Source organism: Equus caballus, chromosome 5 (assembly GCF_041296265.1).
Source record: "Equus caballus isolate H_3958 breed thoroughbred chromosome 5, TB-T2T, whole genome shotgun sequence".
Classification (NCBI taxonomy): Eukaryota; Metazoa; Chordata; class Mammalia; order Perissodactyla; family Equidae; genus Equus; species Equus caballus.
In genome coordinates this window covers 74,871,431-74,888,278 of record NC_091688.1, presented here as the reverse complement: position 1 = coordinate 74,888,278, position 16,848 = coordinate 74,871,431, and positions in this window count along the sequence as shown.

Sequence of the window (16,848 nt, the reverse complement as noted above, 5' to 3'; positions counted from 1 at the left end):
TGAGATCTAGTTGCAAAGACTATTCCCATTCTTGGCTTCAGATATTATTCTAAATCAAATCCACACCTTCATCTTCTATTCTCTCATCTACGGACCCTCATGCCTTTATCATACACTCATATTTCAATACGTATTTCATGACTATAACACTACAACTGGAAAGGTGCTCTATTTTCCTTCCCTTTAATGTACCAGACTTTTTCAGAACATTTGGAAGGATAGTAATCATTCAACTTCTCATGGCATTTTTGATAAGTGATATAAAGTAAGTAGAAAGAGATGCCTTTCAAATGGAGAGGTAGGAGATTTTTGTGTGTGTGAATGTTTTAATAAGATTTCGCCACACTCTTCCCTGTATCCTCACAGTTTTCCTTCAGTAATGACACGGATATAAAGGCTCTCCTAGATGTAGCAATTTTAAAAGAATACTTACATTGTGAGATTGGAATGGCCTGGAGCAATGCCTTTATTTCCTTGTCAAATCTCATAAACTGAAAAGGTATTAAAGAAATGGTGTTGGGGACTTTGAGAGAAGAGAGTCTTCTTTTTTGATTCTCTTTCTTCCTATTCCCTCAACACTGCCCTGGTGGGCTTGAGACTGCCACAGGGGTTGGCCTTTGAAGAGCCAGGCAAGTGATGCTCCCTTTCCGAAGATATACTTGAGGTAGATGCTCTGACAGTGTGCGGCTTCCTCACAGACGGGAGGATTGGCCATTCTGCTGTACAGGAATTGGGAGTTGACATCTACTAACACTAAACCCATGAAATTTCTCTGAGAAGATGGGACAGCAAATGTGTCAGTAGCTCTCATGAGATGAGGAATCTGATACATTAAATAATGATAATAATAATGACTAATAGTAATCATAATAATGGCTAAAGCCATTGAACACTTGTTGTGTGCCAGCAGCAATGTTAAATTCTTTATATATATCATTTTACATAATTCTTACAATAAGGTTATGGGGTTAATGACTCTCATGGTCTCCACTTAGAGAGAAAATGTGGCTTAGAGGTGTCAGCATACTTGCCCAAGGTCACAGTTAATAAGTGAGGCAGCAGTGACTCAAATTGAGTCATTGGACCACAGAACCTGAGCTCATAACACCACTGTGTCACTTGCAATTGCTAACTACTATTTGCCCAATGAGTTCACAGAAGGGTTTTGTTAGGAAAACAATTTTTCTAATAAAAAGATTTATGCCAGGAATTAGAAGTCCAAACATCAGATTATGATAACCACTTTCCTCAGAAAGCCAACAAAAAAAGACCTTTCTGCAGTTATTTTGATATAAAATCTAGCAATAGCTGTTACTCTTCCAACCTCTGAATATCTTAATAGGAATAAGTGGTTTTAGGCATTTTTACTTTTGGAGGTCACCATACCTCTAATCATATCAAATGTATTTTAATGTACTCACATCCCAGGCTAATTTCTATATAAAAGTATAGGAATTGAGTCAAGGGGCGGTCGAACAACGAGCTGACTAAGTAGTTGACACATTACATTTCATAGACATTTAATTAGATTTTCATTTTGTTCAGGGAATTTTTTAGCTAAAATTCCAACCAATACATGTTTTTCAGATTCAAGTACTTTTAGACACCCTTGCATAGCTCCTAGAATCAAGTCTATAAGAAGAAGAGATAAAAACAGGCCCTTCGGTGGAGGATGGGGTGGCATGGTGGAGCCTGCTAGTTGCAAGAGCACTAACTGCCAATCCCTAGCTGGAGCTTTAGGGAAATCAACTTAACCTCTCTGGGCCTCAGTTCCCCTGCTTAAATGAAAGGCAAACAGACTATTAGAATGATAGTTACATCTATAATTTAAAACTATTTTTCTATTCAAAAAAGTATTGAATGCTTATGATGCACAGAGCACCACTGTACTGTTGGGATGCAGCAGCTCCCAGTGATGAGCGGGTGAGGACCACAAAGAGCCTGCCCTCTTGGACATTATATTCTAGGAGAGGAAACATTAGTCAACATCGTATGCACTCTCGGGTAGTAACAGGGCCTGTGAAGCAAAACGAAGTAGGAGAAAGGGATGGACAGTGCCAGGAGCCTTTGCTTCAGACAGACGGTCACCAGAGTCCTCTTTAAGGAGTCTCCAGAGTGGAGACATTTAGTCAAAGCATGTGTGCCTAACATTTCCCAGAGGACAAGGAATGATATAGAGATTGGAAGTAGCAAAAGGGTATTGCGGCAGCGTGACACAGACATGACACAGATGTTTCTAGAACTTTATGCCATTTCCATGACTCCCCAGGCTGGCTCTTTTCTGAGAGCTTAGGAACTAAAATAGCACAGAATCCCATTTGGTGTCCATATTCTCAAGAAATGTGTTAGAAAATTACAAAATCTTGTGCAAAAGAGTTTTTTTTAAAAAGTTTACCTGATGCAAATTCAAGTCTGTGAATTTACAGTAAATGCCAATCTAAGTTTGCAGTAAATTATTATGGAAGACATAAAGTAATACATAATAATACTGAGAAAGACAGAGTGATAACTTAATTTCCCTCTACCGTACAGTGGTATAGTAGACAAAATGCCATCAACACTATTTCACAGATGACACCTGAGGTTACATGGATAAGTGGGTGACAGTGAGTCATGATCCTGGCTTTACCCCATTATAGAGTGCTTGTCCTTACACCTTAGCAACTTTTCAAAACATATACCTTGGTTTTACATACAGACTTTTAAAAAAAACTGTGTCGTTATAAATGTGGGTCACTTACCCATAGAAGCAACCAGGGTAAGGCTCCCTAAGGGAATCCAAACAATGCTTCAGCTAATAGATGCTTATGTGAGAGTTCCAGCCAATGAACAGAGGTGGCAGAGATACGAGAAGAAAGCTGAGGTCCTCAGGGAGAAGGAAAGTATCACAGTGACAAAAATCAAACACAAATGGGTATCCAGAGTATGTTTCTCTTCTCATTCCCCCTAAAAAAAATTTCTGGTATTGAACACTTTGCATTCCTCATTTCAAGCTCCTGAACTTTATCGTGAGCTTTGGGATGGGAACAAAGTGAGAAGCTAAAAGATTTACACTGGAGAGAAGAGGGGAAATGATGACCTGTGCTCTTAACCCTGGCTGGACATTAGAATCTCTCAGGGAACTTGGCAAAATCCAATGCCTGGGCAACACTGCAGACCAATTACTTCAGGATTTCTGAGGTGGGTCCAAGGCATCAGTATTTTTAAAGCACTTCCATGTAGTTCCAACTGGCACTCATGTTTGAGAACAACTGGACAAACAGAAGGAAAACGAAAAATACAAGAAAAGGGGAAGGGGTTGGACTGTGAAATGAACAACCTTGTAGTTTAGGCTCAGGGCATTTTGAGGATTGAAAGAATACATCGGTAAAAAGAAAAGATTTAGAAGAGCATCTGTCATGATAGGGTTGATCCTGAGAAAGGCAGAGCTGGAGAGAAAGGAATTTTAAGATATTTTGCTCTGCAGTAATAATATATTCCCTTACCTAAACCCAAATCCTCCAGTAGTTTTTCAAGAATCAAAGTAAGAACAAAATTCCTTTCAAGGTTTTTATTTCCTCTGAAAGATTGCTTTTCTTTTACTCATACCATGCAGAGGACACATGAGGCCTCATTTATTTCTGGTTACAGAAGTTGGAGGGGGTGAATAAAAACAAACAAAAAGTAAATAGTTATGTAAGGGTCCATTTGCTTCCTGATTATAGGAGAAGGAGCAATAATGATAATCATAGAATTATTAAACAATGAGCATATGTCAATATTCTTCTATTAAACTTAGTAACTTACATAATTGTCCCAATCATGTGAGGTGGGTACTACTGTTATTTCTATTTTTGAAAGAGAAAGTGAAGCAAAGACAGATTAAAGAAATGTCTCCAGGACAAACAGCTAGGGATTGGCAGAGACTAAATTCAAGTCCAGACAGTTTTATTCCCAGGGACTGCCTTTAAACAGTAAGCTCTCCTGCCACAAAGGAAGAGAAGCATGATAACTCAGGAAAAGAGAATTATTGAGGCATGGATAGGAGCCAGTTAGAAAAAACAAGTTCAGAGGACTGCAAGGGGATGGATTTGAAGAGTGAGAGGATCAAGGGCCAGGAGGCAGCAAATGTGGGTAGGCAGGAGAATGGTGATATAGTGGAAGGCTTCTGGCTATGGCTAAGTCAATGGTTTATAAATCAGGAGGAATTTGTAAACCAAACAGAAACTGGAAATTGCTTTTGCCTGTATCATGAGTCATTAATTTCATCAACTTCAGATAATGAAAACAGTGACCTTGGATCCAAGGAGTTTAGGAATTTAAAAAGAGAACACAAAGCATAATATGCTAAAGAAATTAAGTGAGAGAGGAAAGTTTGGAGAATGATGCTTAGCCTATGTTATTAAATGAACATCACTGCAGTGATATTGCAGACAAAACTAAAGAGATATGTCACAAATTTCTGCCTTACTCTTCCATCTATCATTCAGGGGAGATAGGAATCTGAAAATTTATCTGCTGTTACTCAGAAGTTTATTTTATATTAAAAAAAACTAAGGTGTTTAAATTATCTATAATAGTCTTAGTTTATTAAAAAAAGAAGACAAATGCCTTATGACAATCCTGAAATCATTTCTAACATAATTAAAAGTATGAATTATGTTGAGTTCCTTCTGAAATTAGGCATCATCCTGTTTATACTAGATTAAGTCTCTAAATAAAATTAATGAAAAAAGTATATTCATGTACACAATGAGCAAAGAAGAATAAACAATGAAGTAAATTCTCTCTAATGACTCATGAGCTCGGTTACCTTGTTTGTAAAATTAAGTGGCTGATGGCTCTCTTTCTGATCTAAAATGCTATTTGCTTATGTTTGCTTTGTCAATGTCTTTTAACTTTATTGTACACAACTCAAAATATCAAGAGCCCTGGATAGACAAAGCACAAATCAATAAGCAATCAGATGCCTTTTCATGTAAAGAGGCAAATTTTGATTTCCAAATTTTATTCCAGGTGCTTCAGAGATTCTTCACATTTTTATTTCATTTTCATTGTTTTAACACATATTATTAAAAAATGCAATGAACAGCAACATGCATACTTAAATGACAACAGACTAAGTTGCTGACCAGGTTGATGAGATAGGCCGTTGTCTTTGGCTGAACTGCCTCACGGCGTTCTTGTGCATGCATTTGAACTATTTGCTGAGTCACTATTAAGATGGTTATGCTTCTGCCCGCATGTGCCTCCTCCCATAACACTGTCCACTGGAGGGTGCCAGGCAGCACTTGCTCATCCCTGCTTTTGGAAATGCTCACCTGGGCTCAGGGGCTTGGCCTCCATGTTGGTGCATCTCGCGATATGTGTGGCCTGGGACACAACAAAAGGGAGCACTGACTACCTAACACAATATCTCTGCCCTGTGGAGAGTTTCAGCACTTGCTCTCAGTTTTGAGGGCTTCCTGCATGATTTTCATGTTGCTAAACATGGGAGTCCATAAAGAATATTTGTGGCGACTGGTCTTTAGAATCAGTTAAACCTAAGATTGAATCCCCACCTTCCCACAGGTAAATTCTGTGACCTTGGTGACTGACTTAACCTCATCTGCATACCAGAAATAATAGCAATGCTTTAGTATTTCACGAGGCAGTTAAAGTACCCAGCACAGGGTTTTGGCACATAGGGAGTGTTTGAGAAATAGCTGCACTCACTATTATTATGACTGCGGAGATCAGATGCAGAGGTGGAAAATTAGGGACCGTACCCTACCACCCAATAATTGAGTCAGAGGTGGCAGTGGCTTCTAATGGTTAAGGAAGTTGTGAGATCAAGACTGTTTTCTTCTCTGAGGAGGAGCGACCATGAGCAGCTCCTTGACTATGATCAGCGTTCATCAGGCTTTTATGGGAGTACAGGGTCTAATCTGAGGCCCTTTGTTTGAAGCAAGATGGAGAAAACTTGGAGAGAGCTCAAAAGAGAGTGACTAAAAATGATTAGTTTAGACTATGGGTCCTGGGAAGAAAAGCTAAAGATATTTGGGTTATTTCGCATGACGAAAAGTATAGTGGGAGACGGGGAGAGGGGTAGGGAAATGTAAACACAGTGGATTTTATTTCAATTTTGATTTAAATCATTAGGCACAAGAACTGCACTTTAAAGTGTGGTTCTTATGAAAAGCCCACTCCTGTATGTTGTTTACAATGCAGATAGATGCCTAGATGCCAGGGTTTTTTCTTCAGAAAATATGTGCTATACGTTTTAAAGCAGTAATTTATTATTATTTTTTTTTACATTACTGCTGCAGTAACAAAAGAAAGTGGAGTGTTTTGTTTCTCTTTTTTGAGAGATTATGAAAATCAATTGAAGCAGAGACTTCTAAGTTCTTTGGGAGGAAAGGTGAGTTATCTCTTAATTCAGAGTTTTCCCCTGATGTATGAAAACAACCACCTTCTCCCAAAATGAGGCATGCAAAAATATTTATCCAGACAAAAGTATCAAGCTTCCTGTATTAGATTTACATTTGTTTTTGCCAGCAAATGACATTTTTAATTACTTCTTAGCAAAATAAGCATGTATATTTATTATTTTAGTCACACCTTGGAATTGCGCTTTTTAAAAAAACAAAGCAAAATAGACATCATCTAGTCAGATCAGTGGAGGAAAAGTTGAAATATTAAGCTGTGTGGTGTACTGTTGTTCTCCTTTTTCTCTTTATTCCTGTCCTGGGAAAACAGGAACCTCTTTGTTTTTTTCAGTTCCTAAATGTTTTCTCAATTTAGAATAAATTAGTTCAATGGAAGTAAACATTTTTCCCACACCTGTGAAAGAGCTTCTGTTATTAAAAAGTAGATTATTGCTTTGAAGATCTGAGGTGAATTCAGGTGTTTACACACCTGTCCCTAGTCTGTCGTACGAGCTTCTTTGAAATCTGATCCACAAATACTGGTCTTCGATGGCTCATCCTCAGTTGTGAAGCGTGTTCTCCTTAGATTTGGAGGGATGTGCTCCATGTTCCCCTCCCTGCCAGCTCTGCTCAGAAGGGAGCCTGATGTACCAGGTGTAGCCAGAAAGGAGCTAGAGGTAGTGTGGGGTGCCTTAAGACCTATTCGAATATTTTTCTTAAAAGGTACATGAATACATTATACTTTGTAATCCCAGTTCTGTAATAATAATCTAAGTTTTGACGCATTTTAAACAGAAACTGGTTTTGCCTGGGTTCAAATTAGTTTTAAAGAACAAGAAGAATCAATAAAATCTCACATCAGTAAGTGATTTTTTTAAAATCAACATTCTCATTTACGCTAAGCTTTAACATGTGAAAGTATAAAACATATGATAAATATGACAGTAAGTTTTGGTTTACTGGTTTCCAGTGAAAATAATAAAAATGGATAATTATAGTCTAAAGCTGAATTAGATCTTGGCTGGAGTCATCTTTTCATACCCTTTAATTAAAGTGTTAGAGAGAGGGAGTGCTCCCGCTAAGCAGGTGCTCCATGGAAGCTCTCCCTGAGCAGATGACTCAGCAAAGTTAAAGGATTCTCATGGTGCTTTGCAGCTAGCTGGGGGCAGAGCAGGTATGAGAGCCCAGAGTAGTGGGAATTCACTGGACATGATTTTTCCCACCACCCAACACCATTGCTTCAGTAGAGACTGCGAATTGTATAATCTTTTTTTCATCAGATTTGACATGAAAGCTGCGTGGTCTCACGTGCTATCCTGGGAGAAAATTTTGTACTTGACCGAGGTGCGTCATACAAACTCCTTGGTATTAACTTCTGAAAAGCTTAGGTGGTACTTTCTCTAAGGGGCCTGGGATAGGACCTAATTTGGGCCTGAATGTCCTGGAATTTTCCTCCCATCTCTGTGTTGGGGAGCTGAAACAGCTCTTTGAAGAACAGGCTCTAACTTCTTATTAACACTGCAGAGAGTATACTGCCCATGCAGCTCTAGAAGCAGCTTTCACTGCATAGGGTTTAGGCAATCGAATTAAATATAAAAAAGGCTACCACATTCTGTCATTTCTGGTATCCAATCATACTACGGGAGCTATTTTGAATTCACAGAAACATTAATAAAAATATCCCCTTGAAGTAAATAGTCAGAGATGAATTATGATTTGAAACCTCCTAAATCATACACATTTGCAAGTTAATACATTGGATTGACTTTGGTAAATTCTGAAAAATAAACAAGAACCAGATTTTCAATGAGGTGAGGCTATGTAGTGTATGAGTCAGGATTCTCCAGAGAAAAAGAACCGGTAGGATATATATGTAGGAAGAGAATAGTTGTGAGGAATTGGCTCACACAGTTATGGAGGTTGAGAAGTCACATGATCTGCCACCCGCAAGCTGGAGCCCCAGGAAGGTTGTGTAGTTCAGTCTGAGTCCAAAGGTCTGAGAATGAGGTGAGCTGGTTATATGAATCCCAGTACAAGGGCAGGAGAAGACAGATGTCCCAGCTCAAGCAGGTAGGCAGGAAGCAAAAGGGGCAAATCCCTCATTCTTCTGCCTTTTTCTTCTATCCAGGCCCTCAATAGATTGGAATACGCCCACCCACACGGAGGAGGGCAATTTATTATACTGAGTCCAGTGGTTCTATTGCTAATCTCGTCCAGAAACAGTGTGACAGGCGTACCCAGAAATAATGTTTAATCTAGGCACCGTTTGGCTCAGTCAAGTTGACAAATAAAATTAACTTACTCATATAATGAGAAAACTGATGTTAAGGATGGAATCTTCTTGTAGAGGAGAAGGGAAGATCTTAGTGTTTTCAAGTGTTTGATAAAAATGTAGAGAATCTTCAAGGCAACTAAAACTTGAGTAAGTGCAATAAGCATTAATTATATTTTTTTTGCCATGTTAAACATTATTGTTAAAATTGGAGTATTTATTATTAGGATAATTTATTATTAGCCTTATTTGACTTCATAGTCAGCCCTTCGCCTAATTTCTTTCCTCGCGTATGCATCCAATCAATGAATGTGTATGTGTTGAATACTTGTATCCCTCCATACTGAGAAGGTTCTCATTTAAGTATTTGACGTTTAAGTCCATAAAAAGACCATTAAAAGTTCACTCATATTGTGGTCTATTTGTGAGGTATATATTTTATGGTGCATCTTACCATTAGTACATGTATGTTTCCTCCAATCCCTCACAAATGGGTTATCATATCCACATAAAAAGAAAAAGATTCTAAAGTGTACAGTTTTAGAAAATTTATCCTTTCCCCATGTCAATGAGGAAGATTACGTTATAAGACAGGAGTAAAGTATGACAAGATGCTGTTAGATTTTTATTTTAAAAACCTTTATATTTTTATTACAATTCAGATTGTTTTAAAAAAAATTCCCCTTTGTTTTCTATTTGAAATGAAGGAGTTTTCTTCATCATTGATTCTATTGTTTCAAGCCTGGAGCCATTTAAATTAATTTTTATATACTGTACTCCATTTAGTAAAATATTTAGTGCCTTTATAATGGTGTAAACCATTAGGCTGTAATTACACTAACCTGGTACAAAGACTAATAGTTCTGTTGGAATATAACAGTGATACATGATGGGCTTATTAATATAATAGTCCTGAAACACTAAGAATATTAAAAAAATTAATCATTGTTACAGTCTGTATTTAGTTACAGGTTATAAAGAAAACTACTTAGAATTTTACTACTGTCCTTACAGCCTCTTGGAGAGGCCCTAAACAATTCCAGTAAAGGTTCAGAAAGTTTTGAGTATGGTTTCAGTAAACTGTTGATGATATGGCTGTAGTTTAGTGAATTTTAAAGCATCAATAATGTTACAAATAGGAGCCAGCATACTTTAGTAATTAATTAGGGTTGATCCATTCATTCAAATCTGTCGCCTCATGGCTAATATACGGCTGCAAAAGAGGCAGACGGATATCAGTGGAGCTGAATTCTATAGCCTACCTTGTTCACCATCCCCAGTAGATTGCAAGCTTCATGAGGTCAGGGTACTTTCTATGTCTTCTTCACCAGGGGCACCTGATACGTGGAAAGGACTTAATGAAATGTGTTGTGTGAATGAACGCCTAGAGTCCAATACGTTAATCAGGCTGTCTTTTCAGTTAGTGTGATCACTGTGTGTTCAATGCCTTCTACTCTTTCTTGCTTCTGACCTCTTCTGCTCTGCCGACCCAACACCTTAGCTTTCCTCTTTCTCTTGACATCTTTCCAGCCAAAGGGTGAAAATGCTAAAACTCCAAGACTTATATTTTGGATAATGAGGGAAGTATGTGCATCCATTTTACTTTATAAGAACTCTTTACTGGAGTGCCTAGCATTCTTGAAGCTATTAATAAAGTGGAATTTTGATTCTTAGTTGTAATTTTGAGTAGTTCTTGCAGGTGGCCAGACTGTACTCACTAGATAGCCTGCCATCTTGCTAAACCATCTGCCTATTGCATATTTTTTGGACTCACCAGCACTACCACCTCGCTGCAGATGACCCACTTGCTTCTCTAAAAGCCTGCTTCTCCTTCTTATATAAGCTCCTTGTTCTGCCTTCTTATTTCTGACTGATCTCACTATGTTTGGGCTTTGACAATGTCAGCCCACAAGATTAGGCAGAATCTATTTTTCTAGGGAAGAGAACTAATGCTTATTTCTCCCTTTCTGCATTATTGTATATAGTAACCAGTGTCTTTTCTGATTTTAGCTCTTAGCACTCAATAATGTTGACCGACTGCCTCTCTAAGTTTTGACCAGGGTTCTAAATGAGAAAGGCCTTGAGAATTTAGCATTTAAACAACTTAGTGATTGCACTGAGCATCTCTTTGGGAATTAACTTCTCTAACATCACTGTGTAAAATCCATCTATAACTACTTGCAGCAATACATAAATGTAAAAATTAAATAGCATAAGCTACCATAAGCCTTATGATTGCCTCAGGGACACCTGACATGAGGACTTTACCGGCAAGGACAGGTAGGCTGGATGATTTTCTGGAAAACAGTCTGCTCACAGGTACAGAAATGAAGTTTAATTATTTAAACACAGACTATTGAGCCCCTGCTGTGCATAAGGTGCAAACTTGCTGGAAATTAAGAGATAAATAATGATGACTCTGACAGTGATCTCACCATCAAGAACCTTCAATCTAGAGGAAGAAAGAGGCATATTCATTAGTATAAAAATGTATACACTGTGAGGAGTAAAGCCCGCTAGAGGAGAGCGATTGCCTTGAGGTAGAACACAGAAATTCAAGGTTGGAAGGGGTTTAAAGTTTAGTTCATCCATTCTCCCCTCAACTTCCCCAGCATGTGGCTATCCAGCCTTGACTTGAAAAGCACAGGAGATAGGAAATACACTTCATCCCCCAAGACAGCCTGTTCCCATTTTATGTCTTAGAGCTCAAATCTGTCTTTCTACAATTTCCACCATGGTTCCTACTTTAATTGATGGGACCCATCCAAGGTTCAATCTAACTTATTCTTCTGGCAATTCTCAACGTGTTGGATAATAGTTATGATGATATGGCTAATATTAATTGAGCAACGAGACAAAGACATTGTTTAAAGCCTTTATATCTGTTAATTCATTTAACCTTCACAACAACACATGAAATAAACATTATTTTTACTGCCGTTTTACAAATGAAGACATGAAAGCACAAGAAGCTTAAGTGACTTGCCCAGAATTGCCCTAATGGTGAGTCAGGGGGCTGAGATTTAAAGCCAGGCGTGCGGTTCCACAGCCTGCACTGCCTCCTTTCCTTCAGAGTTATTTTCTAAGAGAAATCTCCCTAGTTTTTCACGTGGCATGATTTTAATCCTCTCGTTATCTTACTACTATGATCAGAACTTTTTTTTTTATGTAATTTGAAGTATGTACCCAGTGCAGAAAGGAATGTTCCAGTTGTTTCCTGACCAGCTTAGAGAGAAAGAGTAGCAGAATGTGCCACTACGAAGTATGTCATTTTGGCACAAGGATGATTTTGAGTGGAAGGTAATTGAGAAGAAGCAGATACAAGAAAATCTCTCTGCCCTCTTTCTATTTGCCTCAAAGCAAGACATAAATTTGTAAAGGTGTGGTGTCCCCTCTGCTCTCCACCAGAAAAGACAGAAGTTAAATTACTGCAGACAACTCTAGACACTTGGCAGCCTGGAGACCTTGCCAGAGGAATCTATACAAAATATCCTGCTAAACTAACCCTTATCCACCATTAGTTCCCAAATATTTGCCTTCTCACAATTTGCCACCCCAGAAACTCAAAGCCCTTTTCCTTTGACCTGTCATCTCTCTAAAAATTTATTGTTCTTTCTTTAAAATGGTATATAAAGCCAAGTTCTAACCAATATTTTCAGTTACTCATCTCTGCATACTCCCATGTGTGTGCGTGAGGCACATGTTAATAAACTTTCATTTTTCTCTTGTTAATCTCTTTTTGTCAGTCCAATTTTCCATGGCCCTAGCCAGAGAACCTAAGATGAGTGGAGGGAAAAGGTTTTTTTCCTCTCCTACAGAGTTGAGTGTAACTTTCACTTCTGTTCACTAGGCATGCTGTATTCATTACTCAGTCCTGTTACTTTTCAGCCTCAACTTCCAGCATCTCCCCTGACCCCCAGCCCTTTGCACAAGCTGTCTACAATGAACAGTAGTTCCTAACATGTCTTGTTGATGTGGATAAGGTGCCCACTGAACCAGGAATCAAGAAATGGTTCCTGGAAGAGATCATGTAAAAGTAGAGTTTTGAAATATATGTATAGAATTTCTTGAGCAGAAAATTGTGCATGGGAAGGAAAGGAAGGGTATTTCAAACCCATGAACAGCTTGTGCAAAGTCATAAAGATACGAACCTGCATGGAAGTTTTAAAAGAACTGTAAACAGGTCAGTGTTATTGAGCAAGAACCGGCAGGAGAGGGGTAGAACTGTGGAGGATCTTTGATGCTGTACTGATATTGCTCAGAGACTCTAGCCAGTGGTTTAAACAGGGTAGAGGTGTGTTGAGAACTGTTAAAAGATATTTTTTTTAAAAAAGGTAAAATCCTGATTGTAGCACAGATATAAAAATGAACATGTGTTAAAGATTTTATTTAACTCATTCAATGAGGGAACTAGGCAGATATTATAACTGGGTCGAAAGAGAACCCAAAGAACAGACACATTTATAGACCGGGAATATTGAAATGAATATGTAAAAGGAGGTAAAGCTGGTTTTTCCACTGGATGGAAGGGAAGACAATTGAACCTCCACCAGACAGGACAAAATTTGCATGTCTCCAGACAAAAATTTTGCATTGCTAACAGTTACCTAAGGTTTACTGAGTTGTAAAATACCTCCTAAGTTTCAACATCAGATAAGGGCAAAGAGTGCTGTATAAACAATGAATAGTTTTTCATTGGTGTAAAAATTTTTCCCTAGAAAAATTTGTATTTTAGGAAACTTCCTTTCTGGCCCTTGGAGGACAGAACAAACAGAAACTTTTACTTTTTTAGAAGATTCTTTCAAATTGTCCTTTTATTTGTTTGTTTGTCTGTCTTTGTATATGGTAGAAATCATGAGAAACAATGAAAAGGAGAATAGTTTTTCCAATTGTTATATTTTTTCCCATGCCCTTTCACTTGATTACACGGCATGAGGGGGAGTAGGGTCCAATAAAAGAAACTTCCACACAACCCTCACATGCTCCTTCATTCCCTCTCTATTCCAATCAACAAGATGGGTTTTTTTCCAAACAAGCGAATCTTGGAATTGTGTTATCTTTTAATGATGATGAAGGATTTTATAATCAGACCAACAAAAGAGTGACTTAATAATTGATAAGTATGGAAGGTCATGCAGAGAAAGAGAGCTTAAAAAAAAATAAGGGGAAGTAGAAAAAGAATAGAGCCATTTTTATCTCAAACGCTTATGGATTTTGCTTTAATTTTGACAAAGATTCTCTCCTTGACTGAACTCTAGTCAGGCTCCTCTGAGCTCTTTTTCAACTAGGCCTTGACTTTTGCACTTCCATGTTCATCTCTACGTTGTCCGTTTTTAACAAGAATCCTGTTAAGTCAGTTTAGCCCTCCTTGATATCTGATTGGGTTCCTCATTCTCCACCACCCTGATTGTATGTGATCACCCTGGCCCGCCCTCAGCAAGAATCCTATTACGTTGGTTTAACCAGAACCCCCCCCTTACCCCTGATATTTCCTCTTAGTAATTTTCCATCCACTGACTGCCCCACCCCCACCACTTGACTATAAATTCCTACTTTTCCTTGTGTTTGGAGTTGAGCTCAGTCTCTCTCCTCATTTCAAGACCCCATTGCACTGATCCCTACAACTATCACAAGAGTCCCCTATTGAACAAAGTCTTCACAAGAGTCCCCTATTGAACAAAGTCTTCCTGTCTTTTACAAATGTCATGAATACTTTTTTCTTAACAGTTAAAATGAGAAAAATTTTCATTCCTGTGTTAATTTTTACATATTTTGGGGATCATCCCATTTTCATAGTGATGGCACAAATCATGCTTAAACAAGCCTCATTTTGCTAACAGCATAGTTTAAAGGCATAGTTTAAAATCTAAGGACTAATCTTTACATGAGTTGCCTTAGAAAGTTCTAAAATGTGTTTAATATACAAAAGCTTCTCTTTGAAGCTATGATTAACTACACACGATACCTTTGGATGAAGCTAGGGTTCTGATCAATATTTAATAATGATTTCATGGTAAATGGGTGGGTGTGCTCATTAGAACAGTGAGAAAAGGATGCATTTTAATGGAGAATTAACAAATGTAGCTCGAGGGCAGGGGATATTTGCTGTGGAAATTTGTTGTAGTTTAAAATAAGGTATCTTAAATATAGCATTCCGTGCATTTCTTTTAAATGACAAATTGTGTCCTAGATCTAAAAGTGTTACCATTATTATGATGGATGTGATCTGAGATGAGGTCTGAACAGCTTATATAAATTAACATTGTGAAAACATGGCTCAAAACAATTTGGAATGACTTCAGCTTTTAATTCATTCAGACACAAGATGTATTTCCTATGTTCTTAAATTCAGTAGCATAAGTTAAAAGTCTGGAATTTTAAGTAAAACTTTTGGTAAGTCCTCTACTTTTTTCCCCACTTCTTTTCCGTGGAATAAAGTTAACTCAAAATCTCTTTCCCCTTGGCTACAAATTCAACCTTGTGAAAATCTTAGATCTAAAGATCTTCATTGATTTAAAAAAAAATAGGATTAAATACTGTAATATTGTGGCAAACTGAAAGAGCAAGCTCGACCACTCATTACTATACAACACGGTAACATGTGTTGACTAAACAACAGTTGATCTGAAAACAGAAAATTTACATTCCAAGTTAAATTACAAAGAGAGTGAAAGGAGAGACTGAAGCTTTACAAAGACTGCTGAGAAACTGAATTAGCATCTGTTCATTTGTAGATAAGTTCAAACTAGTTAGAATGGAGAACTTGGAAAATGAAAGGAATATATTCCCCATAAAGAGCAAACTGGCCCTGAGGAAACAACCAGACATACTATGGATCTTCACCCTAAGGTGGAGACCACTTTAGGGGAATCAGGCTGATTACTGACGGCTTGAGCAGGCTTTCTTTCCTCTATCTAAAAGGGTATGGAAAATGGACTTTCTCATGGAACATTCCAAACAAATCACCCACCATAGTTGAAGCTTCTCTCTGTCTTAGTAAGATCTGAACTGGGGGGTCTAAATAGATTATGTTATCATATGTGTAGCAGTGAGACAGAGACAGAGAGAGAGAACAAGCTGTGAATGAAAGCTTATGATAATAAATCCATTGAAAATCCAAATTCGTGCTCTTATTTGCTTCATTCTAAACATCTTTCGATACTCTCATTTGTAGAAATGATCCTCAACTCTGACAGGTTTCCCTAGTAGGAATTCAGAGGGAATTGAGAGAACTGAACTACTAACATAGCTGACTTCCCTCTAAGCTAACAGCTCAAATTTCCCAAGAAAATATTAGTGGTATTCCAAGGGAAAAAAATCTAAACTGACAATAAACTTTTCTAAGATTTATATACACATTTATATAAAGTTGTTTCATCATCATACACCCATTCACCTTTAAGAAACAGTGTTTCATATACCCGAAGAATTCAGGTAATCGCATGAGACCTGACGCACAATTGCAGGGTCTTCAAGGTCTGCAACGAATGCTGCATTGGAGTTTTACATTTATTTGATTATCGCTGATCCATGTCACATATTTCCTCATACTTTCGAGATATATTTGTGATATTATTAAATATTTATAAAGAAGATAATTTTAAAACAGAATCTTGTAGTTTTTAGGTTGTCTCAATCAAATAAGTAGCATATTTGGATCTTATTACAGCTTTTGGAGTCTAGAGAAATGAGGAAATGAACTATCCAAGATGAAACCATTGATGGTGTTTGGACCATTATGATTTAAGCATTACAGAATTTGGCGGATATGTAGTTTACATTCTTCTTCTTGCTGTAGGATATCTGCGATAAACCAGTTTGCCTATAAATGTATTTCATAGCATTTTGTAGAGAAAACAAAAGACAAGAATGTACTTGGTACTATATTTGATATGAGAGTCTGATTCAGTGACATTGTTCCTTACTTTAAGAAGATATTTACAAAAGAAAAAGACTTAAAAATACTGTTCATATTAAAAATGCTTATTTTATAATAAATATGAAATGAAAGATGATTTGCTTTCTTTTATTTTGCCTTATTTTGTTTGATTTTGTTCTTATTAAAATAAAAGGGATTAAACTACTTTAATTTGCTCTACAGTGTATTTGTTGTATCAAAACAAGAAATTAAAACATATGGATTAAATTTCTAACAGCAATACATGTTAGAGATCATTTTTTAATCTAAAC